A 27154-nucleotide genomic window follows, 5' to 3' on the forward strand; every position below is an offset into this window, starting at 1 on the left:
ATACAGTGTACTATTCTTGTCTACTACCAGTGCTGTACAATAGAGCTTTCTGTGATGATGATTAATGAGCACTTGAAATGTGGCTAATGCAACTGAGGGCCTGAATTTTTCCTTTTAATTAATTTAAATATAAATAGCTACCAGTAGCTAGTGGCCACACAGTACTAGACTAAAAGGCTCTTGAGTGCAGTATGGGGATTGTGTCCTGTTTTATCTCTGTAATCATTACAGAGAGCATCTGAAAGGCACAGTCTCTTTTGTTCCTCTTGTTTTCTCCACAGAGCCTTGTGCATAATAGACACTGCATATTTATTGGCTCACAAATTATGGATATCACATCTACCAAATATATAGGTAACGGTTCCTAAATATTTTTGTTCCAAATTTAAGTAATTTAAATAAGGGAGAAGAAGGAAGAGTTGAATGACCGAAACTCCCATCTGTTACTGAGAAAGATGGCTTGTTCCATTGTGAAAGGATATCTCTTTCTCTATCTTTCATTGTGCAAGAATATCTATATTTCTCTATCTCACAACATTCCTTCTTTTGGTTAAGCAAGGAACTCTGCAGTTTAAACCTCTATTTCTTTAAATGTTTTATTTTGCATAATTCCAGACAGTGAAAAACTGCAAGAATAGTACAGAAACTCCCATATTCACCAAGTCTTTAAAAAATATTTAAACACATTTTAAAACTTAAAAATAGCCATGTGGTTGCCAAGGGCTGTGGGGAAGGGAGTGAGGGAATTAGTGTTTAGTGTGTGTAGAGTTTCAATATTGCAATATGAAAAAGTTCTAGATATTCACAATAATGTGAATATATTTAACACTACAGAACTGTACACTTAAAATGGTTAAGATGGTAAATTTAAGGTTATGATTTTTACTACCAAAAAAAAAAACAGACTCCCACTTTCCAGCATGAGAACAGTTAAACCATCCTTGAAAAATAAGCTATAATGTTGTCATGAACTCCAAAAAAGAAAATATCTTCTCTTTTGTCCTGTGAATGATCCTTTTTTGGAATCCATCTGTTCTTGTATTTTGGAAATCTCACTTTTTATTAGTCCTTTGTTATGGCTCATTTTAAGTTCTTTGTTTTAGGAGATAACCACTTTTCCATCATATTTGAACTTCAACAGAAATAAAACTGATTCTTCAGTAAAAAAAAAAAGATTACCTAGATTCATCAGTTTTTATCAATCTTTCTGTATATGTGAATGGGATGTGAGAAATGTGTATGTATGCATAAGGGTTATAATTTCTTCTTTCTGATTCATTAGGGAAAAAATTGCATACATAAATTTCCTTTACCCCTTAATATTTCAGTGTGTTTTCTTATGAACAAGGATAGTCTCATACATAATATATTCAGGAAACTTAAATGAATACCGTACTTTATAGTTCATATTCCACCAACACTGATTATCCCAATAATGTCCTTTATAGCACTTCCCTCCCCCAATAAAGGATCCAGTTCAAGGTCACAAATTGCATTTAGTTGTCAGGTCTTTCGTTTCCTTTAATCTGCAGTTTTGTTTTGCTTTCAGGACACTGACAGTGTTTTAAGAATACAGGCCAGTTATTTTGTAGAATTTTTCTCTATTTGGGTTTGATGCTTCTTATCATTAGATCCAGGTTAAAGATTTTCAGCATTGCTTCAAGGATGTATTGTTATACATACCTTCTCTGCCACCCACTGGTTCTTAGACTTGAGCTATTCATACTTATTTGTATTCCTAAGATTATAAAACATTATATTTCTATTAAAATGTGTATATTTATTTCATTAAATAAATTTCTAACAATAGTTTGGATAAAATACATAATTCTACCATTTCAAAACGAATCGTTGGCTCTATATTTTATAGTGGTTTCGCTTAAATTTATTAAATAGTGGACTCAATTGCTCTAAACTCATTTCATCAATTAATTTAACATTTAGTATGGAAATAGCTCCTCGGAGAGAACTAATGTAAAGTATTAAGATTCAGTGATCTTTTTTATTATCCAACATTGAATACATTAAAACTATAGTCTTCCCATTTTTTAAAATCCTGATTTACTCCTCTTAATGATATCGACAATAGAAAAATACTTAAATTCAGATCCAGTAAGTAACAATGAGTACTTTCGGCTTTTGATGTGAGGAAAGTTTTGAACTGGTGCCCTATCCCAATATTTCAAGGATTTTTAAATGATACTGGCTAAAGTACCTTAACCATAGAGAATGTGTGTGTGTGTGTGTGTGTGTGTGTGTGTATAGAAGCCTGTACTTCTTAAAGGGTGTGTGTCTGTGTGTGTAGAGAAGCCTGTACTTCTTAAAGGGGTGTGTCTGTGTCTGTGTCTGTGTGTCTGTGTGTGTAAGCCTGTACTTCTTAAAGGGGTGTGTCTGTGTCTGTGTCTGTGTGTCTGTGTGTGTAGAGAAGCCTGTACTTCTTAAAGGGGTGTGTGTGTGTGTGTGTGTGTGTGTGTGTGTGTGTGTGTGTACACACGCTTAAAGGCTCTGGCTGTAACCACAGCGCTCACTCTGGAGGATTTTTCTCGGGAGTAAGAATCGTTTCAAGGAAGAAACTGGCAGGGAGATGGACATTTTGGACAGGGACAAAAAAAAAATGCTGTAGTGTTTAGGACACCATTAAAACGCCGAATGTTTAAATAAATATCTTACATTGTGAGAAATGTGTGAGTGTTGAACACGTTTTATTTTAGGGGGAAATTAAATATTTCTTTAAGAAGATAGAAACAAGTCTTTCCTTCTCCTCCCCCCCACCCCCAAGTTAAAGTGTCTTTGGCTCAACTTCTAGGACTTCTAGGAACGTGCAATTAAAATAAAATCGAAACAACAAAACCCTCGCAGCATTTAGACTGGTTTTTCTTTCCAGCGCTCAAGAAAACTCAAGAGCCCAACACTCTTTTCCAGACTCGAAGCTGCGAGCTCCGAGCCTTTTAGGACGTGTCTCGCACACCCTCGGGACGACGCCGGTCTCCCGCTCGGGTCACTCTCGTCAGCCCGAGGCCTCCTAGCCGCCGGCCTCCGAGGGGGTGTGTCCCCGCCCCGCTGCCGCCGCACACCCGCCTCCGCCGCAGGCCCACCTGCCGCCCTCGGCGGCCCGGCCGGGAGCAAGCGCGGGGCGGCCGCGGCGTCCGGTCCGCCCCGCGGCCGGGACCTCGGGGCCTCTTCCCGCGCAGCGAGGCCGGCTGCCCTGCAGGTCCCGCTGCCCGCTTCCGGACGGGCCGAGCCTCGGGGAGCGGAGTTCTTTTCTCCTTTCAACCCAAACTGCGACCGGCGCCCGTTGGGAGCGGGAGGGGAGGAGAAACCTGCACTTTCCCTCCACACACACACACACCCCTCCAAGTAACGGCGGCCGGGATAAAACGTCAAAAGTAGGATCCCGGGCCCTCCCGGAGCCGTTTGCCTCGGCGACCCTTCCCGCACGGCCCCGGCGGCCGCCCGCGCCTAACCGCGCGGCCGGGCAACGTTCTCGCTCCAGCCTTCGCAAGGCGGGCGTGGAGGCTGCTAGTGTCGGGGGAGGGGTGCAGGGCGGAGAAAGAGCATCTCCCCGCCGCTGCCGCTGCCGCCGCCGCCGCCGCCGCCGCCGGCCGCTCCCCCGCCGCCCGACTGGGGGAAGGCCTCGTCACAGCCGCCGCCTCAGCAGCGGCCGCAGATCTCGCGGTGTTTGCCGGCGGCCGCGCCGCCATATTGTGTGACAGTATTTTGATTTGCACTGGGCTGGCGGAGCCGCGGCGAGAGCGAGCGAGAGCTGGGGGGGTGGGGGGAGGGCAGGCGAGCGCGAGGGGGGTGGGGGCCGAGGGAGGTAGGGAGGCCGAGCGAACTGGAGCGGAGGAGCGGGGAGCGGCGACGCCACCCAGCCATCGTTTTTGATCTGCAGCGGCCGCCGGCGGGGCGACCCAGCCCGACCCCCCTCCCCTCCCCCTCAGCCACGAGCGGCGGCGGCGGCGGCGGCGGCGGCCGGAGGGAGTTGGCGGCGGCGGCGGCCGATCGGAGGGGCTGAGCGGGGAGGGAGGGAGGGCTGAGGTGTCCCCCCTGCCGGGTGGAATCGGAGGCGGCGGCGGCGCTGGCGGCGGCTGTGGTGGAGGCGGCGGCGACGGTGGAGACGGCTGCCCTAGTGGGAGAGGCGGCGGCGGCGGCGGCCGAGGAGGAGGAGGGGGAAGCGGCGGCGGCGGCGGCGAAGGGTAAGCGGACAGCGCTGCCGGGCCTCGGCGGGACCCGCAGTCCCGGCTCTCCCCTCATTTCCCCGCACCACCGCCACCCCCCCTTCATCTGGAAGGGACTCTGCCGACTCGCGAGGCCCTTGCGGGGCGTCCGCTTCTGCCTCTCCCTCTTCCTCTCCTCCGCCTCCTTCTTTCCCCAGTGGCGAGGTAGAGGGGGGTGCCCCCCCAAGTCTTCCTGAGCGGCCGGGGGTGGGGAGCATCGGGCCGGGCCTGGGCTCGGGGGACTAAGAGTAGGGGGAGGGGGAGATTCATTGGAGTCGGGCGCCGGGAGAGCCCCGGGTGGGGGAGGGTGCCAGGGGGGTGGGGAGGGCCCCTGCCTGCACGGGTGCCCCCCGGTCCGCCCCTTTGGCATGTGCGAGATATGGGGGGTGGGGGAAGGAGAACGCCTTTGAGGGGGAGTCGTGGCCCGAATCAAGATGACTTCTGGGCGAGGGGAGAGACCGAGGGAATCTGGTGGTGGTAGTGGAGGGGAGAATGTCGTTTCCCTTTCCAATATTGGTTTTCTGCAGCCTTTTTTCAAGTGGGGAGCCAGCCCCGCTGGGAACGTGTGGCCCCTAGATTTCAATGGATAGATAATTCTAGCTTTCTGTTCAATCAGTCTGAAACCCTAAGACTGTGGTTGTGGCAGGAAGGCTGGAAGGGTCTGGGTATCGCCGAACAGGTGACAGGTGTATCTTTCTGTGGCTGATGCTGTGGGATGGCCCGGGCAGGGTAGTGTACCACAGTGTCAGAGACCGTGTGCGTCCGTATTTATGTGTTTGGCCATGTTTCATTCCATATATAGTATATTTGAGATGTTGGGTTTCCATTCTTCAAGTCAGCTTAATTGTTGTGGAGAAATTCTTCAAATGTTTCTGATAAGAGGGGTTTCCAGGAGGGTGGAGGGAATTTGCAGCTTCCCGGGGGTTTCTCAAGAGTCCGTCAATTTCGGGTCGCCAGTACGAGGCCGTTTTGAGTGCTGTATTTCATTGGAAAGTTCTTGAACACTAAGGTCGTATTTGAGGCAACAGTGAGGCAGTATAATTTTGCATCCATTTTGTCTGTTTTAGGTAGGTTTGTAACAGTGTCAGACTTTAAGGTCAGGTTGATTCACATTTTTATGAAAGGAATCACTTTGTGCTTTAGCTCACTCTAAAGAGTATGTTGCTCATTATGCAATTTCGGATTTGGCCGGGAATTTTGGTGGGCATGGAACAGAATTTTGCTTTCAGTTTTTACACTACTACTGCTTGCCACACTCCTCGTACAGTGGCAGAGTATTGACACCTTTTTAAAAATATCTTTGAATTCCTTGTAACAGTGAAATCGTGCTTGATTTTAATCCCAGTTTGAAACTTAAGATTTTGAAACCATTACATTTTCTAATAAAGACAGACATGCTTTTCATCTTGTGCGCTTTGGCTGAGCACTTAAATTAGAAACAATGGGAGGAATTGTTAGATAAATCAGTTACAAATTTAAAAAGGGTCAAGTTTAAAAAGGATCTATAGCTTTTTTTAAAAAGAAGTGTATGGAACGAATATATTGAATGATGGCACTATCAGTGTGTTAACAGGAAATAGAACAAAAATTCCAGTGATTCAGAACTTCTGTTGGGTTTTTTTTCCCCTCTTAAATCTTATCACTTTCTAATAGAAGGTGCTTAATATTTGAATCTTTAAAGGATCAACTGAAAGTTGAATGTGTTAATTAGATGAATAAGTCATCTGCTGCATATACTATGTTACTTCATCTTGCTTTTGGGCAAGTGGAATACCTTTTCTTGAGTTCAAAACTGTTCTCAGGGAACGCTGATGAAATGCATGCCTTTCACTTCTCTCTAGTGAACTGTCACGTAGTGCAACCTGTGCTTTTGTAACTTGTTAAGTGTATAAACGATCACTCTCATCTGATAGAAATTTTCTGAAAAATGTTTTAATCTGATCTGATTGAAATGACACCTATATTTGGTCCTCTCTTTACTGAAAAGAAGCACTTGCCTTCAACTAATGATATTATTTAAAACTTGCATATAATTATTGCATTTAATGAAATCAGGAGGTTTTTAAACTACAAAGTAAGCATTATTCAGATCCCCAATTACATTATTACTGAGTATTGCTTCTTTAGTATTAGTAACACTTTACACTTGGGTAACTGTCTTAAAATGATTAGTCTTATGTTTTGACACAAATAAAAATTTATTATACTTCTGTACATTTCTCTGTAAGGAAAATTCTTTTCTCAAAATACTATTTAGGATAAAATCGACATGTGTATCTATGAACATATGGCACTGTGCAAAATAGGTGTAATGTACACCATTTGCATGAAACTTTGTGGGTTTACGTGCCAAAAAAGTCCCATGAGGAATGTGTGAATTTTCTGAAACAGCATTTTTTTTTTAATTGTATAAACTCAAGACTAAAACTTTATTTTTTTAACAATTATCAACATACGTTAAAAGGCAATGTTTTACATTGTTGTAGATGTTGTGGGAAAAAAGTTCCTGATAATCTTTACAACATATAAAATTTGTGAATTAAACTATAATTCAAGAAAGCTTCAATTCCTTTGTATCTCTACCTGGCCAGGCTCCTATGACCCAAAGGAGAACAATAGTAGCACTTTTCCATTATGTCACTTATGTCATCTTCATTTGATCCATCTAAGATTGGGACTCTGTAAAATAGAAGGATTATGAGGTAATAACAGAGGCAAATGTGAAAATGGGGCAAAACAGTAATAAGGAAGAAGATAGGAGCTAAGATGCTAGTAGAGGATTAGATGAACAATTTTAGGCAACTAGGAAAATGGAGATGTGAATAGTGGTGGGTGCCAAGCATAGGAAAGTCATCATGCTGAGCTGTTCTAAGGAGATTTGGTCTGAATCTTTTGATAGACTCTCACAATCTATATGTGATATTTTTTAAAATGAGTCAATAAAAATCAAAGTGAAAGTCTAAATGAACTGCATAACTTTAATGCTGGAGTGCTAGTAGTAAGTAATTTTTAATCCTGTGTATTAAGATGGTAAGGATTTGGTGACTGAAATCATATGAAATCTAAACATATGTATTAATATGTTCTTACTTCTTTGCCTCTGGCTCATATTTCCAGAATACTTATATGGTATTTTAAGATTTCATTTTTTTATGGTGAATGACAGAGTGTTGTTTACTCCCTAAGTCGTGTCCAATTCTTTTGTGACCCCATGGACCCCACTGTCCATGGAATTCTCCAGGCAAGAATACTGGAGTGGGTTCCCATTTTCTTCTCCAGGGAATCTTCCTGATCCAGGGATTGAACCTGCATCTCCTGCATTGGCAGGCAGATTCTTTACCACTGAACCAAGGACACTGACTTAATCAGAAAGCTAAAATCCCTAAGTAAGTACTCAGGGGTAGCCAGTACTGTGCTTTATGTTCCCTTAGTGATATGCTTAGTCACTCGGTCATGTCCGACTCTTTGCGACCCCACGGACTGTATAGCCCACCAGGCTCCTCTGTCCATGGGATTCTCCAGGCAAGAATAATGGAGTAGGTTGCCATGTCCTCCTCCAGGTGATTTTCCCAACACAGGGATCAAACCCAGGTCTCCACCATTGTAGGCAGATTCTTTACCATCTGAGCCACCAGGGAAGCCCGTGTTCCCTTTAGTTAACTACTAAACTTGCCTGTGATCTTGATAGAGTCAGAGATTTAAAATGGCTGTCTTTGTCTTGGTTTTTCTAAGTATTCCATTCCTTAAAACACATTGTTTGGTATTAAGTAGTACTTAATACTAGCCTTCCAGCATTAAAGTTACTCATTTCATTTAGACTTTGATTTTTATTGACTCGTTTTACAAAATAGGCTTTGTTTCTAATTTCTGAATCCTCTAAAGGAATGGGCTCCTGTTAAAAAGCACAGTAAGATGTGTCAGCTGAGAAGTTGATGTTTTGGAAGGAGATAGAAGTCAGAATCGCCACAAATCAAAATTGTGAATATTAATGTCAATAAAGGATTTCTATGAAAATTGATTTAAGTTTTGGCACTTAAAAAAGTGCTTTGTTTGAAGTATAATTTATGTAGACCCCAATAGATGATGCTTGCTAAATGAGACTTGCTAAATGTGTCTTTTTGATTTGCCTTAACATTTTACTTTAACAAGAAAGTCTATTGGATTTCTAATCTGTTTCAGCTCAAAATTTGGTATCAAGGAAGTGGCAAATTTCTTTTGGCCTTTAATATCTTAACATTAACCTTTTTAGTGTTTCCTACATAGTAAAAGAAAAGAGAAACTAATATTGTTGAATACCTACTGGGTATCAAGTTTTCTATTGTTTCACAAATATTTATTGAGCACTTACTATGTGCCAGGGCTCTTAGAGATGTTGGAGATGACAGCAGTGGATAACATAGACAAGATTTCTGTCCTCATGTAGTTTACATTTTAGTAGTGGAAGACATAATAAATGAGGAAAATCAAGTGTGTCTGAGAAAGAAAAGTACTGTGGAGAAACATAAGACAGAAAAGGGGGTTGGGGAACAGACATTGCCTATCTGCTCTTTTAAAAACTGCATAATGGATATTTTATTTGATTTCAGAAACAAAAACTCCCATACATAATTTTTTTCTTTAAGACGATATTTCATAACTTGGGAACGACATTATGTTTATACTTCAGAGTTTTAATTAATAGCAGTTTGGTGTTGGTCGTGCTTCAGAAAGCTGCTTTTTGGCTCAACAGAAATCTTGGAGTCTGCTATACTGGTTTGAATCCTGATTTTGCCGCTTACTAGCTTTGTGATTTGAGATCAACTACAATTTCTCAGCCTCTTTGAGCTAATTTTCATCTCTGTAAAATGAGTGTATCTATAAGGTTGTTATGATAAATTATACATTTTGTGTAAATTATCTAATTTATAGAAGGGGCTCAATACATTGGAACTTTTTTGTCTGTTGCTTATCTGGAGTTCTGTTATAAAACAAACATAGTTGAAGTTGGTAACCCTTCCAAGAAGCTTTCACAGCACTGTGGGGGACATTGTTTAATACACATTGTATTTGAACAGTTACCACTCTTCTCTGGTAGAATAAGGTTAATTAAAACTCAACTGTAATTTATAGTCAAACTTTCTGGAGAGTTGGTACCTACTGTCGAATCAGTGTGCTGTCAGGAGTAAACTTGGTCTTCATGATGAAGAAACATGGTGACAGATCTTGTTAATGAGCTGAATATCAGCATTTTGAGAAGTAGATAAAAATATTGTATAGGATCCATGGAACACTGTGAAACCTTTAACGCAGTCTGAGTATTCAATAAATGTTCACTTTTTCTTTAATTATTATGCCTTTATTGTGTGATGGGGGTAATCCAAAGTATTCACAAAGTATTAAGCAAAACTTTACAAAGAGAAAATAATGCTAATTGTGGATAAGTTTTTTGAAGAAAGAGTGGAATGGTCGATCAGATTGTAATGATTTGTTTCTCATTTTTAGCCTGGGAAATCACTCAACTGAGTTTTTCAAGGACAGACCATGTCTCATTTTCCTTTCAGTCTTGACTTCACCATGTCTTCAGTGCCTGGCCTGTACTTAGGAGCTCAAGAAATACTGTGTGTTCAGTGCTGAACGACTCTTAGTGATAGTTTTCCTTTGATATCACAACTCTTTTTGGTAGTAAGCACCTTCTGATTTTGAAAAGTGCTTACGCTGGACTTAAGCCTTTAAATCTCTTGTTTTAAACACAGACTAAGGTATCACACGGTCTTCCGAATGCCATTTTTTTTTTTTCAATTTAGCCAAAAGTTTGAAAAAAAGGTCCTAGAGATTAGAAGGAAGAAAATGAAATCAGTTATTTACAACTAGATTAGTATTTAGATTACTAATAAGTAGATTACTAATCTAGTAATACTAGATTAGTATTTGTGAACCTATTCCTATGAAGTTATTGACATTAAAGTAAAAAAGTGAATAGCAATTTTTAAAGCAGAGTAGAAAAAATAATTCATGCATAATTTTGCACTCTTAACCAACCTTTAAAAGACAAGCTTATCTCGTTTGTCTCTTTAAGGCAATTTCAATGAAACTGTAGATTTATACTGACATTATAAATTAAATGGCTCAGTCAATTTCTTACATTCCTGTGATGTGGAGAATATTGGTGTTTTCACGGAAAAGGGAAAACATCCCACCCCACCCCACCCTTACCAGTAACCATTTTTCAGATGTTTAAATCTTAGCATCAGTCAGCTTTTTCCTATTCTGTGGCAAGTTATTCTCTGCCTAATGAATACAGTAATAATTTTAGCTTTCCTAAAATTTGAAGACTTCCCTAAGGTCTAAGATATTTAGTCATTTATATGAATTATTTCTTGGCTTAAAAAAAAATTCCCCTTGAAGATTTATAGAAACAAATTGGTTGATATTCAAATTTGTTTTAGAAATGAGATGGAAATACCTGCCATTGAATATTTTTATACTCTTGTACAATTTTGCTTGTTTGCTTGTTTTGAACTGTAACAAAACCTACCACTGGAAAGGAATACTACTACAGGGTGTCAGCTTGAGTGGCTTCAGAAAGAAAGTCTTGATTTATCCACAAACAAGTACAACATAGATAAGGGCATTTTAAGAATTTGTAATATTTTAATTGCCTTATTAAAGAAAATAGCATTCTTGTTTCACTTAAGAAAAAAACAAAACAAAACACAGTCCTTGAACAAGCCTCAGAAGCCAAATAATAAAGTAGAGGTTGGAACGGTCCCACAGAGAGAAGAAGCAAGAGTAACAAAGGGTAGGATTTAAAAGATTTTGGTGGAAGTATATGATTGTTTTTAATAAAATGATTAGAAAAAAATCCATCTGTTAAAGAAAATTTGTGACCCCTGCAACCAGCCCCTGCCCATGCTTGCCAAAATGTTAATAGTAAATCAAAAGCAGTGCCACATACTGAGGTATATTCTAGAGATTAGTGCTATTATCAGAAACTTCAGAGTTTCTGGGGGTTTGATTCTGATCATTTAACTTGTCTATTTGGATAGTGCAGAAGACAGATTCTGGGAGAATAACAGATGACAGTGGATTACTGAGATGAAAAAGTGCAAAAAAGTAAATTTTCACTTAGTTAATTATACTTAAATAATGGGAAGCAGTTTTACACTTGGAATTTAGTTTTATTAGGTTTTTCTTTCAGGATACCTGTTCAGTTCATTTTTCTCAACAAGTAGAATAAAAGGGAAGTAACTTCTATATTATTTAATTTACAGTAACTCTTCAGAGCAAGGATGAAGTAAAACATCACCAGTATTTTTTTTAATTACTAGTTAACGTTTTTTCATTTCTTTAATAATATTCTTTTCTATGTCCGTATTTCGCATTCAGGAAAGATACAGTGCTAAATTTCCTGATGTTTACAACTGGATTGACTGATTTTTTTGCTTTGATTTTTATCTAAAAGTTTTTTATGTTAATTGATCAAACTGGTGGTGGTTGTAGAATATTTTGCTCTACTAATGAGTATTAATTGATATTTTTATAAATAATATTTAACAGATTAGTAGTATACTTGTATTACACAGTTACGCTTATACCAATATTTTCTTTTCATCAGCATTTATTGGTGGTTCAGTTCAGTTCAGTCGCTCAGTCGTGTCCAATTCTTTGCGACCCAATTGGTGGTGAGTTATCACTAGAAAATAGTTACAGAGAAGATAGTAATATAGGCAAGAAAATCTACTTTTTAAAAGGAATTCAGAACAGGGTATGTGTTGCATTTTAATTCATTGAGTACAAACTGTGGTAAAATTGCTTGGGTTACTTTTTTAAAAGACTGTCGGTGACCAGATAAACATGAGCATCTACTTTCTGGGACATAAGCTGAGGTATGTAGGGGTCACCATTAAATAGTTACTAGAATTGAAGGGAAAAAGTTCTTAAGATATCTTAAGGGATCACCATCAAACAAGAGTTGAAAATACAGGCACTGTGTATTTGCATTGAGAGTAATTTGGTGTTTACCTTGTGACAAGTGTATACCTGAACTGTACTTACCTAAGTGCTGTTTGCTGCTTTATGATGATTTTCAAAGGAAATGGAAAAATAAACACGTGGAGATGAGGTTTCAAAAAAACTTTCCATTTCCACAAAGCCGATTCGTCTTTTTTACGCGTGAAAATGTATTGACACGTGTTGGTTGGGCTTGATTTTTCCTTCTCTGAGATTTTTCTAGCTGAGGTGAGGGTTGCCCTGAGTGAGACATCCTCATTCTCTTCGTGAGATTTTCCCTTCATGAACACTGGTGTGAATTTATAGGATGACAGTTCAGAGCCGTTGCTGTAGCTTTGTGAATGAAATAAATCCATTGTATTCTTTTGAGGAAGAAAACTGGTTCACGGGAAAATTGAACTGATGATCTTAGCTTAACCAAGCTGCGGAATCAGTGCTTCAACTTCTGTAGGGTAATACATGACCAAAAGAATAGAAAGAAACTCCATAGAGTTTGTTTCATATGCCTTCTATGATACACCTGTGCACAATAGCTTACTAACCCAAGAAGTCTTGCCTGATTCATTCTTTCACCATGAGTCAAGTCTGCTTTATTAGTCAACCTAATTCACCTATCCAGCAGTTTTGAATTAGTTTTGAGTCGTGCTTGTGTGCCAGGTACTTTGCTAGGTGATGAGATTGGAAAGATGAGTAAGATATGTTCTTGCCCTCAAGGGACAGGTATACAAATCAGTATAGTACTCTCGAAAATGCAGTGACCAGGTTAGATGTAAAACACTTCAGGGATCTATAGGAGGGAGTGTCTGACCCCCTGAGGGAAGGAAAGATATGAGAGGGAATTCTTCATAGGAAAGGTGACACAATCTGTGTGCCAGATAGGCAAGGAAGAGGAGAATTTGGGAGAAGCAAGGCCATTTCAGTCAGAACAATATGCGTAAAGGATGGGTGGGAGAGGACGCACCTACTCAGGACCATGTATTAGGTACCAGTGGTGGGTTAATCGGAAGTGAGGTGGAAAATGAGAAGAAAGAGCATGAAAATACTTGTATACTCTGTAAAGTAGATTTGACTTCATCCCGTAAATGATGGAATGCTTAAATTAACGCTCTAGAAAGATTTCTCTGGCTCTAGAGTAGAGAATATTTAGGAGCTGTGGTGGGAAGGGGGGGAGAGGTAGCTTTATAACCATATATTTGAGAACTGATGAAGACATGAGTTAAGGCTGTAATTAAGGAGAAGAGTGGGTGATGAGTTTGAGAATACTGAGTGTGGAGTAAGGTAAGAATCTCACACGCCCTGGCTAGAGTACCTGGGTGCAAAGTGCAGTGCCTGCCAATCATCAATGCAAGGACATGCCAGGGGCACTAACAGGTGAGGAAGATATTTGAGTTCTGTTTATGGTTTTACGGTTCTTATAGAGAGAAAGATGAAGAAGACATCACTTTATGTGGGGGGGGAGTGGTAACAACTGGGAAGTCTTCTCTGATTAGATGACATTTGAGCAGGTATCTGAGTGAAGTAATAAAGAGAAAACTTTCTAAATAGAGAGGTGAGAGCATGCCTGCCATGTTCTAAGAGCAAGAAGACCAGTGTGGTTGGAGTGGAGAGAGGGAGAAATTAGATGAGATCCTAGTGAGTATGTGCTTTTCATGTAGTGCCTTTAGATTGTGGTAGGGATTTTAGTATTTAGGATGAGCTTAGAAGCCACTGGAGGGTTTTAAAACATGAGCTATTTGCCTTTTGCCCTCCTCTCACCTGTTAGAATATGATTGTTGGTGGCTATGTGTGTGTAACTCTATATTATTTTCATGTATGTAAATTCATGTAACCCTCACCGTCAGGATATAGATCTAGATCTGTTCCATCATCACAAAGAAACTCCTCTGTGCTACCCAGCCTTAACCACTGATCAGTTCTCCATCACTGTAATTTTGTCACTTGGAGAGTGTTATAAAAGTAGAATCATACATTATGTGATCTTTTGAGATTGGCTTTTTTCCCTCAGCATTATACCCTTGAGGTCCATTCTAGTTTCTTGTATCAGTGGTTCGTTCCGTTCTAATTCTAAGAAGTGTACCTTTGTGAGTGTGTTTTAGTCGCTCAGTGAGGTCCAGCTCTTTGAGACCCCATGGACTGTAGCCCGCCAGGCTCCTCTGTCCATGGGATTCTTCAGGCAAGAATGCTGGAGTGGGCTGCCATGCCCTCCTCCAGGGAGGAAGTTGGAAGGGTACCATTGTACGGTGTACCACACAATTAGTTCAGTCACTGACTGAAGGACTTTTGTGTTTCTAGTTTGGAGCTATAAACACATAGCCGCTGTGAACAGTTTTGTAGGTAAAATACATTTTCGTCTCTCTAGGGTAAGTCCTCTGGAGTAGAGTTGCTGGGTTGTGTGATAAATATATATTTAACTCTATAAGAAGCTGCCACTTTTCCAGAATGGCCGAACCATTTTACATTCCCACCATCGGTGTATAAGAGATACAGTTTCTCTGCATCCTTGTCAGCATTTGATACTGTCAGGATATTTTTTATTTCAGCCGCTCTGATAGATATGTAGTGATATCTCATTGTAACATAAGTTTGTATTTCCCTAATGGCTAATGGTGTCGAGTGTATTTGCATGTGCTTGTTTGATGTCTGTATATCCTCTCTGGTGAAGTGTCTGTTCAGGTCTTTTGCTTATGTTCTAATGTGACTTTTCTTCTTGTTGAGTTTAATGAGTTCTTTATATATTCTGGATAGAAGCACTTTGTCAAATATGTGATTTGCAAATATTTTCTCCTGGTCTGTAGCTTATCTTTTCATCTTCTTAAAGGAGGCTTTTGCAGAGAAAAAGAAATTATGAAGTCTAATTTATCTTTTTTCTTTTATGAATTGTTCTTTTGTTAGCAAGACTAATATCTCCTTAACTTTAGGTTTCAAAGATTTTCTCCTGTTTTCTTCTAAAAGTTTTCTGAAAAGCTTTACATCTTGCATATATAGATCTATGATCCGTTTTTACTTAATTTTCACATAAAGGTATAAAGTTTACATTGAGTTTCATTTTTTGTCTGTGAAACGATCAGCTGTTGCAACACCACTTGTTGAAAAAAAATTACCCTTCCTCCATTGAATTAATTTTGCACCTTTGTCAAAAAGAAGATGGCTGTGCTATGAGGGTCTACTTCTAGATTCTCTATTCTGATCCATTGATGTTTGTATTTATCCCTGTACTAGTATCTCATTTTCTTGACAACTGTAGCTGTATGGTAAGTCCTAAAACCAGGTAGTGAAATTTCCCTAATTCTTCTTTTTCAGAATTGTTTTTAACTATTCCATTTCCTTTCCATGTGAAATTTAGGACCTATTAAACAAAATGCTGGAATTTTGGTAAAAATTTCATTAAACCCTTAAATCTATTTAGGGAAAATTGATATTTTTATTTTGTTAAGTCTTCAATCCATAAACACAGTTTGTCTCTCTTTATATTTAGATTGTCTGATTTCTTTCATCAGCATTTTATAGCTTCTAACACACACACATTTTATATATGTTTTGCTAGATTTGTACCTAGGCACTTTTTTTTTTTTTTGGAGCAGTCATAAATGATACTGTGTTTTAAACTTTGGTTTCTAGTTGTTTATTATAGTTTATAACAATGTGGTTGACTTCTGTGAGTAGATCCTGTATCCTGAGACTTTGCTAAACTAATAAATTCTAGTAATTTTTTTGTGTGAGTTTTCTAATGTATCTGTGAATACAGACAGTTGTATTTCTTCTTTTCCAATGATTTTGTTCCCTTTTCTTATCTTACTGCTCTGGTAAATACTTCCAGTCCTATGTTTAGTAGGCATGGGGAGATGAGACAGGCTAGTCTTATTCCTGATCTTAGGGGAGGCATTAAGTCTGTCACCATTAAGTTCATGTTAGCTGTAGGCTTTTTGTAGGTGCCTGTCTTTTCCTAGTTTGAGTTTTTATCATGACTGGGTATTGAATTTTTTCAAGTGGTTTTTCTATGTCAATTGATATGGTCATATAGTTTTTCTTACTTAAACTGTTAACTGATGGTAACTTCCCTTTTTAAAGATTTACTGTGGCAGCTCTTTGTGGAATAAACTCCAAGGGCAGGGCAAAGATGTCAACGGGGAAGCCATATTGGAAATTATTGCAGTTGTCTAAATGAGAGCTGATAGTGGCTTGGACCACAGTAACAGCAGGAAACGGTATGAAGAGGGCAGATTTTGGATATGTTACCAACCCTGAGTAGCAGGCATGGGTTGATGAATTGGATCCGAGGCATAAAAGAGCAGTCAGGGAGCACTCAAAGATTTTTGGCCCGAGCATTTGAAAGTATGGAGTTGCTGTTGACTGAGTTGGGGAAGACAGTGAAGTAACAAGTTGGGCTGAACAATCAAAAGGGGTTTTGTTTGGACATGTTAACTTTGAAAGGCCTGCTAGATATTTAACTGGACCTATCGAGTAGGTAATTTGAAATACAAAATGAAATTCAAGCAAGAAATTCAGGCTAGAAATAGAAATTAGAGTCATCAGTTGACTTGTGAGAAACTACAGTGATAAATTAAAAATTTTACCTATAACCTTCTTCTTTTTACTATACTGTTATTTAAGATTTATTAGCAAAAAACATGATTCTCATAGCACATGAAAAACTTTGTGAAAATTGCGATTGTTCTGTTTATTAACACTGTTGCCTTATCTCACATTAAATGCACCAGAAATTATGTGATTGGGAGACAATTTGGGAGATACATATTTATTGTAATGTGTATTTAGTCATGCTTATTTGATAAGTAGATGGCTATAATAGTAGTATAGACACATGTGCCTTACTAATTTTGAGAGCTTTGTCCTAAATCTTTGTAAACAAAGTAGAAAAGTTTATGCATATTGTAGAAAAGTTTTGATACTATGATTAACTGGCTGAGAGGCTTTCTGAGGCAACATTTCTTTTCTAGATAAAACAGGGAGCCAGAGAGACCTATCAAAAACAAAAATTAAAAACAAGAATGCAAAATAGATAGCAAGGAGAGACTTTTTTTGTTTTAAGACTTCTGACTTAGAGCCAGAATTAAATTGGTAAAGGGAAAGAGTGAGCCTCAGTTTACAAACTTGATAAAAAGATATCCTCTGAGTTCCATTCAGATATGTTTTCTTCATATTAAGGTATTCTGGAAAATGCTTTTTAAGTGGCATGATATTTTCTGTTGTAGCTAATTAATGATCTTTTCTTATTTGTAATATAAATATCTGTAGCACTTTATTTCCCCTATTGCAAGGTTTGCCATATTACATTATAATATTCTGTTTATTTTTCCGTTTCTCCCACTGAATAAGGTTTTACAGCATTAGTACAATGCCTTAGTACAGTAAGCTCTGTGTAAATATTTATGAATGAATGAGTGAACACACACACTACTAAAGTTTAAAGCTGTTAGATTTACTTGCTTTTGAAAGTGTGTTTTTGAGACTCCACAGTATAAATTATGGTCAAAAGTCTTTTCTGAGTAGTGCCCTGATGCTTTCAAACAAACATTATACCCCCGAAAAGTACACCCAAACATAGTGACATTACTAACCCAAGGTCAGTGAGGCACACATTTTGCCTCTTGTTATTTGTTCTTTTTTCATAGTAATAGTGGTTTTAAAGAATCCCCCTGCCAATGCAGGAAACACAAGAGATGCAGTTTCTTTTTTTTTTTTTTTTTTTAACTTTATTTGTATTTATTTGGTTGCACTGGGTCTTAGCTGCAGAATGTGGGATCTAGTTCCCTTACCAGGGATCAAACCCAGGACCCCTGCATTGGGAGTACAGAGTCTTAACCACTGGACCATCAGGGAAGTCCCAAGAGATGCAGTTTCGATCCCTGGATCATGAAGAAGGATCCTGGAGGAGGAAATGAAATGGCAACCAACTCCAATATTCTTGCCTGGAGAATCCCATGGACACATGGAGCCTGGTGGGCTGCAGTCCATGGGGTCGCAAAGAGTTGGTCACAACTGAGTGCACACACACACACACACACACAGTGGATTTTTGCAAAATCTAAACCTGGCCTAGACTTCTTGTATGCAGAGCACATATTGTAAATAGTAGGTTGGGCTTAGAGTTTGGTCTGTAGTAGTATCTCATTGGAAATTTCCTATACCATTTTAAAAAAGAAAGTAACTTTCATCTTCCTTTTACCTAGTCCCCCCTCATTTCCAGGTTGATGGTAGAGGTATAAGCCATGTTTCGTTTCAGTAATGATTATACATACTTTAAAAAACATTTTCATATACCTTTTCTCCTTTGAGCTTAATAAGACAAAAATACCCTGAGCCTTTACTGTTCCAATTCATATTTAAGCCTCAGGAGAGCAGTTATTTTTGAAAGCCATAGTATTTTATTTCCAAATCTCTAGTGTGTGTCTTTTTTGTGTGTATGTTTATGTAGTGTATGTATATATCTGTGCATGCATGCTCTGTTGTTCAGTCGTGTCTGACTCTTTGTGACACATGGACTGCAACCTGCAGTCTCCCCTGTCCGTGAGATTGGCCAGGCAAGAGTACTGAAGTGGGTAGCTATTTCCTCCTCCAAGGGATCTTCCCACCTCAGTGATCAAACTCACATCTCCTGCATTGGCAGGCTGATTCTTTACCTCTGAGCCACCTGGGAAAAGAAGAAAGTGAAGTCGCTCAGTCATGTCCAACTCTGCAACCCTATGGACTGCAGACCGCCAGGCTCCTCTGTCCGTGGGATTCTCCAGGCAGGAATACTGGAGTGGGTTGCCATTTCCTTCTCTAGGGGATCAAATCCAGGTCTCTGACATTGTAGCCAGACTCTTTACCATGTGAGCCACCAGGGCCTGTCCAGCCAGCTGGAAAACCATGTATATATCTGTATATCTGTATATACATGTATCTATTGTGCTAGTCCATGAAACATTAATGAAGTTTATGGGAAAAATGGCTTTCCTCTGATATCGTTGACACCAACATGGTAAGAATATAAATTGTTTAGTGCTGTTTTAGGCATTGTCGTGGAAAGACAAGGGGGCTATATAAAATAATCCTTATTTTCTCTGGGAGAGACCAGTGTGTAGTCAGCTGAGGATTCTTGAGAACATTAAATGAGCAAATGCCTTATAAATCATTTGACCTAGTGCTTAGCACATGTTTAATGTTTAATTTGCTTAGCAAATGTTTAATCTTACTCATTGTTACAAAATTGTAAACTATTTGTTATAAAAATAATAAACTAAAACTTTATTGTTATACCTCTTTTCATTTGACTTTCTTGGTCCCATTGCTTCTTGCATTTTATCTAACTTTTCCAACTCCTTTGTTGTAAGTTCTTGGTCTTTACGTCTCCTCTCTTCCTGTCCAACCTCTTTTCCATTATTCCCTAGATCAATGTCATCACCTTCTACTGAAATTCAGTGCAGTCTAATTCTGCAAAATCTCTTACCTCTCTTAGGAAGGAAAATGACATGATCCAGCAGTGTTTCAGAAACTAGAAATCTTGTTGCCGCTCTGAAATAGAGCTTAGAAGACCTAAGAGTGGAGTAAGCGGTCAGATAAAAGATGACTGTGTTATTCAGTTGTCCAGGTAACAGGGACCTGAGCAAGGATGTTGTGGGAATAGAAAGGGGGATTAATGCAAGAAACACTTGTGGGAGTAATCAGTAGAACTTTGCCACTGATTGTATATGGTGAGGAAAAGAATTGAAGACCTTGAGATTTTTAGCTTCAGAAATCAGTCCTGTACTATTAGTCATTAACATATAGATATATTATTGTGTGGGAGGCAGAGGGTTGAGTTTTGGACAAGATACTTTAGTAGCATGGCACTGTCAGACTATTAGTTTATATGTTCCAGTCCCACCCACTCATCCTCCCCCCTCACTCACTGAATTCCATTGCTATTAGTCTAAGAACTTCCCTTTAAGAAAGGTAATTTCTATTTGGTCATAATCAGCACTAGAGACTGAAATGTGTGGAGAGCAGTCTCTTGTTTCCTACCTGTATTCCCATTGCCCTCCTCTTTTGGAACCTTCCAAAAAGATTACTTAGAGTAATATTTACCACGGTTACTACTATCACCCACCCCACTTCTGGGATATTCGTAGATAAAATTTTTTATTTTTATATAAAGTAAATGGGGCAACTTGGCTGGGCTCTTTGAAGAAAAATAAAACTTTATGAAGTGTTTGTGATTAAAACATTAATCAATGAGTAGAGTATACCTCGTTCATCTAGTATTACTGGGCAATAAATATTCTAAATAAGACAATTGAAACTTATCCCCAAATCTGTTTCCATGTAGACTTTATGTATATAGAGCTTTTAATGCTATTTTTATATATACCATGTAGATTATATATATATATATATAGAAAAATAGCTCCAAATCTATTTCTTTATAACGTTTTATATGACTTACTGCCTTCTGAGAACATTTCTCCACCCTAACTGTACCTCCTGTTCTGCTTTTTGTTACAGAGTTTCAGAATGAGAAACAGGAGCCCCTGATTCTAGTCTACGGTCTAAAAGTAAATTCTTGTTTGAGAACCTTTTCTTATTTGGTTGTTTTTTACCATTGAATCTGTGAAATCTGGATTTGTGCCTAGCATATAGTAGATGCTTAGTATTTTTTGAATGAATCATTGTTTTATGCCTACTTTAGCTCTCTTTCCCTGATTTATTACTTGGAATTCATCACTGCCTAGTAAATAAGTTTCTGAGATTTTAATATGACTATCTAGGTTCTAATTGAGTTGAATTATTAATATTAAACTTCCTTTACGAGTCTGTTTTTGCTGCTTAATAGAATTTTCAGTCCTCCTGATGCATTTTCTGGTCCTTAAACTTTTGAAAGAAATGATATTCTACTACTGGGTTTATTGAGAATGAGTAAGTTAGTCACTCAGTTGTGTCCGACTCTTTGGGACCCCATGGACTATAGCCTACCAGGCTCCTTTATCTGTGGGATTCTCCAGGCAAGAGTATGGGAGTGGGTTGCCATTCCCTTCTCCAGGGGATCTACCCAACCCCGGGATTGACCCTGGGTTTCCCACATTACAGGCAGATTTTTTACCATCTGAGCCACCAGGGAAGCCCTTACTGAGAATAGTTTCTTTACTGAATACATTTTATGGGCCTGTATTACGTATAGGCAGTGCCGCTATATACAAGTATGTCACCCATGTCCCCAGGGATCTTTACTTTAGATGAAGAGACAGAAGTGGAGCTCTAAGAGAATAATTACATTTTGGGTCATGAAGCATTGATCCACAGGTGCGTTAGGAGTTCTAGGAAAATGAGGGATCCATGTGGGGTGAAGCAGTAGGAAAAGAATGCAAAAAGGAGATGGAACATGAATTGCTTTTGAAGAGGTAGTTAAGATTTTGACAAGCATCCGGTGGAGAAATGACATCCTAAGAGAGAGCAGTAGCGTAGTCAGGAATGAAAACAGGGTTGAACATGTTTAGTCAAAGCCCAAATTTCTCTGAGTGTGGGGACTAGTGGGAAGTAAAAGTAACTAGACTTAATAGGGTTTTACTCTAGACTCCAAAACCCTGAAGAGGATCTGAGGACAGAATTTAGAGGAGTCCCTGCATTTAGATGAAAAAAAAAGCTCTTTCTATTGTTACTAACAATAAACTGTAACTGAAATTTAACCTTTCCTTCTATTATGATTTTAATCAGTAAAGCACAGTAGTATTACCAGTGCTGTGATTTTATTAGTCATAGAAAAAGCACAAATATTACATTTACTGTTTTGGCTATCTCTGAATATAGTTCATGCAAATTACTACTTTAAAACTATAGTTGTTATTAGACCCCACTGGAGTTTACATGTTGGGTGTTAGTAAAGAAGCTGATACATAAATATATCAAAAATATGGGTTCTGAAAAACACTTGGTGATTTTCAGTATAATTGATTTTCTTTGTGATCATTGATTTTATTTTACTCATTTAAAATAAAGCTGGCCTTCTTTGTAATCCTATGTACTGTGTTTTATGTATTTCAAGTCATTCTGAGAGGCGATATGTAGCTTTCTCCCTGCCAAGCGGGGGTCCAAGGTACCAGTTCCAGTGGAACCAAACTGGAGAAGGCCTTGAAAACCACACTGAGAAGTTTTAGTTGAAGTGATAAACAGGGGAGGAACCTGGTATATTTTTCATTTGTTTTTGTTGTGTTAACAAAATTATGTATTTACTCTGTACTGTAAATACACAATTTTTAAAATTTCATTAAGTTGGAGCAAAGAGAGCCTCTTCTTAGCTTACAGTTATAGATAAACTAAACTTTAAAAGTGAACAGAAGTTCGAATATAATACCACAATCACTGTCTTTACCCTCTTATTATTTGTCTGTTCCAGTTTCTTAAATTCTTATGCAAAGCAGTGAAATATTTAGGGTGGTTATATAGGAACCTCTCTTAATCTGCTCTGCTATACGTGATTGGTCAAATGTGAAGGACTTAATGGCTGGGATATAAGCTGTGGGTCTGGTCATTTAAAAGTCGGATGATTGGGATAATGTGGTGGCGGTTGGGGTGAAGTAGAATTGGCAGTTGTGGTATTTGGAAAGAAGAATCTATAGGACTTGGTGGTAGATATGAAGGCTGAAATGCATGGAGTGGTGTTAGGGAAACTATCAAAAGGAAAGTTAAGAATAAGACGCCTGAGTTGGGGTGTATATATTGTATATTATGTAACACCCCCAGCAGAGTTTGAGGTATCACCCAGTATTTAAACACTAGTATTTCTGCAGTGGAAAATGGAAATGTTTGCAGTAAGTAGGCTAAATAAAGCCTGTAAGTAGCTTCACATCAGTTCAAAGCAGATTTTTGCCACTATCAGATGAGCTTTGACATGAAACTTAAAAAGAAATCTTTTCAGAACTTTTTAGATTTTGGAACTACGGAAGTAATTGTGAGCTGTGTTGGCTGTAATATCCAGTGAGGAGAGTCTTAGGAGTGGTGTTTTAAGGAATGTTAGTTATTGGATGGATGAGATTTGAAGCAGTTGAGAAAAGTAAAAGAAGGCAAGAGAAAAGGTAATTTCAGTTTTCAGGTTAACAAGAAAATTGCTATTTCTAATGAAAACGGGAAGTTGAAGAGGGGAAGCCAGTTTGGGGAAGAGTTTAAGTTTAAACTTCAGCACAGTTAAGAGGGAAAAAAAATCTTGCTTCACATGAGATACCCTTTTATTTTTCATGTATTCTGTGTCATGGGTAAACGAGCTTAGTAGCTTAGAAGTGTTGCAGTGGAAAATTTCCTTTTAAAATAAGCTCTTAATTTTCAGAGCCTGTAGATTCTGTTGTTGAGATATTAAAGTACTTCTAGCTTGGGAGTGGTTGGAAAGGTATTCCTATATAACTAGGATTGTGGCTCTGCTTGCTACAAAAAGAACCTGGCCGATAGACTGAAAGGAGTGGAGTAAGGTAGGGGGTCCTCTAACAGGATGCTTGTGTGTATGGCTGAGTCATTAGTATGGCTGGTTTTATAATCATATGAATATATTCAGAAGTAGTAATTGCTGGAGAAGCAGTGGTAACTGACATGTTTTCAGTGCTTACCACATAGCAGGCCGTGTTCAGCAGACAGTCTAGTGCTATCTGTTCCTGCCTTGTAGACAAGGTTGTGGTTATCAACCTAAGTGGGAAGCATTAGGCTAGATAGTGGTATGATTTTGATTCCCAGGTCCCTTTAAAAATCTGGAAGATAGATAACTAATGCATGAGTTTGTGAAATTGAATAGGTTTTAACTTTATTGCCATTCTGTGACTTTAAAAAAAAAAAACTTTGGTGAATGGACTCATACATTAGTTTTGTCATACTAGAAATATGGACAAGTATCTTTAACAAAAATGAAACAGGGTCCAATAATTACTCTTGAAATTTGTTTAGTTGCTTCCTGTTTACTATATATAAATATGCTGTATAAGTGTATATTTTATGATTCATAAGTTCAAAAAGGCAAATATTGTCTTAAACTTTTATTCAAATTCTGCTAGTGACTTGTGTGAGTTGAACTTTATGTTTCTCTTCTATTAAATAAGGGTGTTGGACTAAATCTCTAAGACCCTTTCAACATTGAATTCTGTGATTCTAATTGTTTAATTTTCATCAGATAGAACAGAAAGCAACTACTTAAAGAAGCCTCTCCCTAGATTAGTACTATAAGTGTAGATAAGATACCAGAGGAAGAAGTGAAAGAAGAAATGTCATAGTCTGTACTTAAATCCTTTTGGCAAACATTAAGAAGCACTGAAACAAGGAACCTTGGAACTAGAAGAATGTGCAGTGTTGACCAGAAAAGTTTTCAAGAAGAGCATGATCAGAAAGCATTCAAGTTAGTACTTAATTAATGAGTCAAGTTAATAAACTATAGAGGAAGGAGCCCTGGACCTGAAGTTAGAAAGCCACAAATACATTTCTGGCTCTAACTCTGCTGCTCATTTGAGTTTTGATGATCAGTAAATTACTTAATTTTTCTGAACCTTGCGAAGGAGAGTATTAAGTACCTGGCCTTACTTGATGGTTTTTCATAAGAATCAAATGATATGGTAAATTAGGTGGCACTATGGTAAAGAACCCACCTGACAATGCAGAAGACACAAGAGATGCAGGTTTGATCCCTGGGTCAGGAAGATCCCTTGGAGGAGGGCATGGCAACCCACTCCAGGATTGCCTGGAGAATCCCTTGGACAGAGGAAGCTGGCGGGCTACAGATCACAAAGAGTTGGACACGACTGAAGCGCCATAGCACACACACACGCAATAAAACTTAAAATATTCCGTGAACTTTCTTTTTAAAAGCAAAATTTAACTAAGTACATTTGAAGATGTGATTGGATTTATTTTTAAAAATATATGAATCAAGCAGCAAAGTTATTACAAAATGATAGGTAAGGATCCTGAAGAGGTTATTGAATTTGGTGATTTGAATGAAACTGTTACCAAGGGAGGAAACTTGAGGGCAGATTAAAGTAAAGTTGAGGTCAGGACATTATTGCTCAGTAGAGAAGTTTGGAAAGGCACAGATGTTAAGAGAGAGATGGCCTGGCATGGCTTGTTTATTCCTTGCATTGTAGTTGCAGACTTTTGTTTGCCTGTTTGTGTTCCTTACTGGATTAGAAATAGGTAGAAAGCAGGAACTGCAGTTTATTCTCAGTGTCTTGAATAGAGCAGCAATTTTAATAAATAGCTTTGTAAATAAATACTTGCTGAACAAGACTTAACTAGTAAAGAAAATTTTTGTGGTACCAATTTGTGCATGATGTATGTTTAAGATGGTTAAAACTTAAACATATTCATAGGTTGAAGTGAGAGATTGAAAAGAAAAGGTGCTGGTTTTCTCAAAGAAACAGGGAAAAAAGGGATAGGATCTAGAGCCACAAATGAAAATGCTTGTCTTAACTGGTAGAGAGACAATTCCTTACGAAAAGTACCAGGTAATTATGTATTTCAGAACATAGAGGGAAAAAAGTAAGCTTCCATATTCTTTTTACAAAACCAAGGTAACACAAAATATGAACATAAAAGAAGATTACATACCAGTCTCACATAATTTGATGCAAAAAATGCATAATAAAATCAATTGGAATCCAGCATTACATTAACAGAATACTACAAATGAGTGGTATTCCCGTTAGGAATAAATCGAATTAAGTCATATTTGGTGATGGGACATGTGGATATACTGAGGGATATGAAAAGAAGGGAAATCAACATTTATTTCTAATAAGAATCCTTAGTGAAACAAGAAGAAATGAACATAGATATATAAGATTTTATATATCTCAAACCAGAAGCCAGCATTTTGTTACTAGAAATGGTGAAATACTAGAATTTCTATTTTAGTATTTAGTGAAATACTAAATTCGTTTTAAAAACTCATGAATCAAAAAAGGTCTGGCTGGCATTACTGTTACATAACATTGTCTTGAGAATGCTGGCCAATATAATTAGACCAAAAACAAAACAAGAGGTCTAATTATTGAAAAGGAGGAGGCACATTTATTTGTAAATGACAGTTTATATTTGGAAAATCCAAAAGGATCAACTGAAACATTATGTGAGTAATGAGATTTCAATGAATCTGGTTATAAAATAAAAACACCAAAAAATTAATGGTTTATCTAGAAAAGTGGTGTTTTTTTTTTTTGATGGTCTGTAAACTGAAAGCCTATCCATATGGGTTAATGAATGGGAATCCTCATTCTTAAATACTCTTTATTATGCCTTCTGGCAAAACTTACTTAATCTTATCATTTCTATTTTGAGTAAGATTCTTTCCATGTTAACTTTTAAAACCTCTTTGAAATAAAGTTGTAGTAGTGAACACATTTCAAGTAAACTTTAAGAAAATAATTTTTTTTTTTTTCTTTTTAGAATTCCTTGTGGCTTGTGATACTTGCTCTATTACTTGGTAATGCCAGGGAAGGTGTAATCTGATCTCTGAACCATATTTGGTAAATAATAATTTTATGTGGAACCCACTGTTCTATCAGTAAGAGGAAAATTATTGCTCAAATGTAAGGCTTTTCTATGCCCTTAAAGCATTTCCTGACTTAAAGACCAAGTTAGATCATATATTGATTCCTTTTGTTTTCTAAAAGACACTGTATCCCAGTTCTATAATGTTTTGACTAGAGGTGTGTTGACAAAAGTATTTTCTACTCTAGTTGAAGGAGGAAGAATTACATGTCTACTTACTGGTTTACCATTAATTCTCTTTATCCTAAATGTAAATTGTTGTATTTTTATTTATCATCAGTTCTCAGAATTGAGCTCTCTCACATTTGCTTTGTTCGGGGATCAATGTTGATAAATCAGGTTATCTCTCTTAGGATGTGATGCAGTTGAGTTATTTAAAGCTAAAGCTTGCTACATAGCTGTCGTTTCAGCATTTTATGAAAATGAAAGCTTAAGTATACTCAGATGTTAAGAGC

At 38.3% G+C, this 27154-nt stretch overlaps 1 protein-coding gene across 8 annotated transcripts in view; it reads left to right on the forward strand.

Moving 5' to 3' along the window:
• The first annotated feature begins 3061 nt into the window (after positions 1-3061).
• The window catches only part of TAB2 (TGF-beta activated kinase 1 (MAP3K7) binding protein 2), an 82568-nt gene continuing 58475 nt past the window's right edge, over positions 3062-27154 (forward strand). For 3 of the 8 annotated variants that reach the window (XM_081529923.1, XM_081529930.1, XM_081529922.1), the window contains exon 1: positions 3804-4196. The gene's annotated coding sequence lies outside the window, so the exon portion shown is untranslated. Of the gene's footprint in view, positions 3387-3803; positions 4197-19665; positions 19798-20690; positions 20741-26594; positions 26675-27154 lie in introns of those variants that run through there. The other 5 variants (XM_081529929.1, XM_081529931.1, XM_081529927.1 and 2 more) reach the window with 4 other exon arrangements.

This window comes from Giraffa tippelskirchi, chromosome 9 (genome assembly GCF_054371585.1).
Source record: "Giraffa tippelskirchi isolate mGirTip1 chromosome 9, T2T-mGirTip1v1.2.pri, whole genome shotgun sequence".
In the NCBI taxonomy this organism is placed as follows: Eukaryota; Metazoa; Chordata; class Mammalia; order Artiodactyla; family Giraffidae; genus Giraffa; species Giraffa tippelskirchi.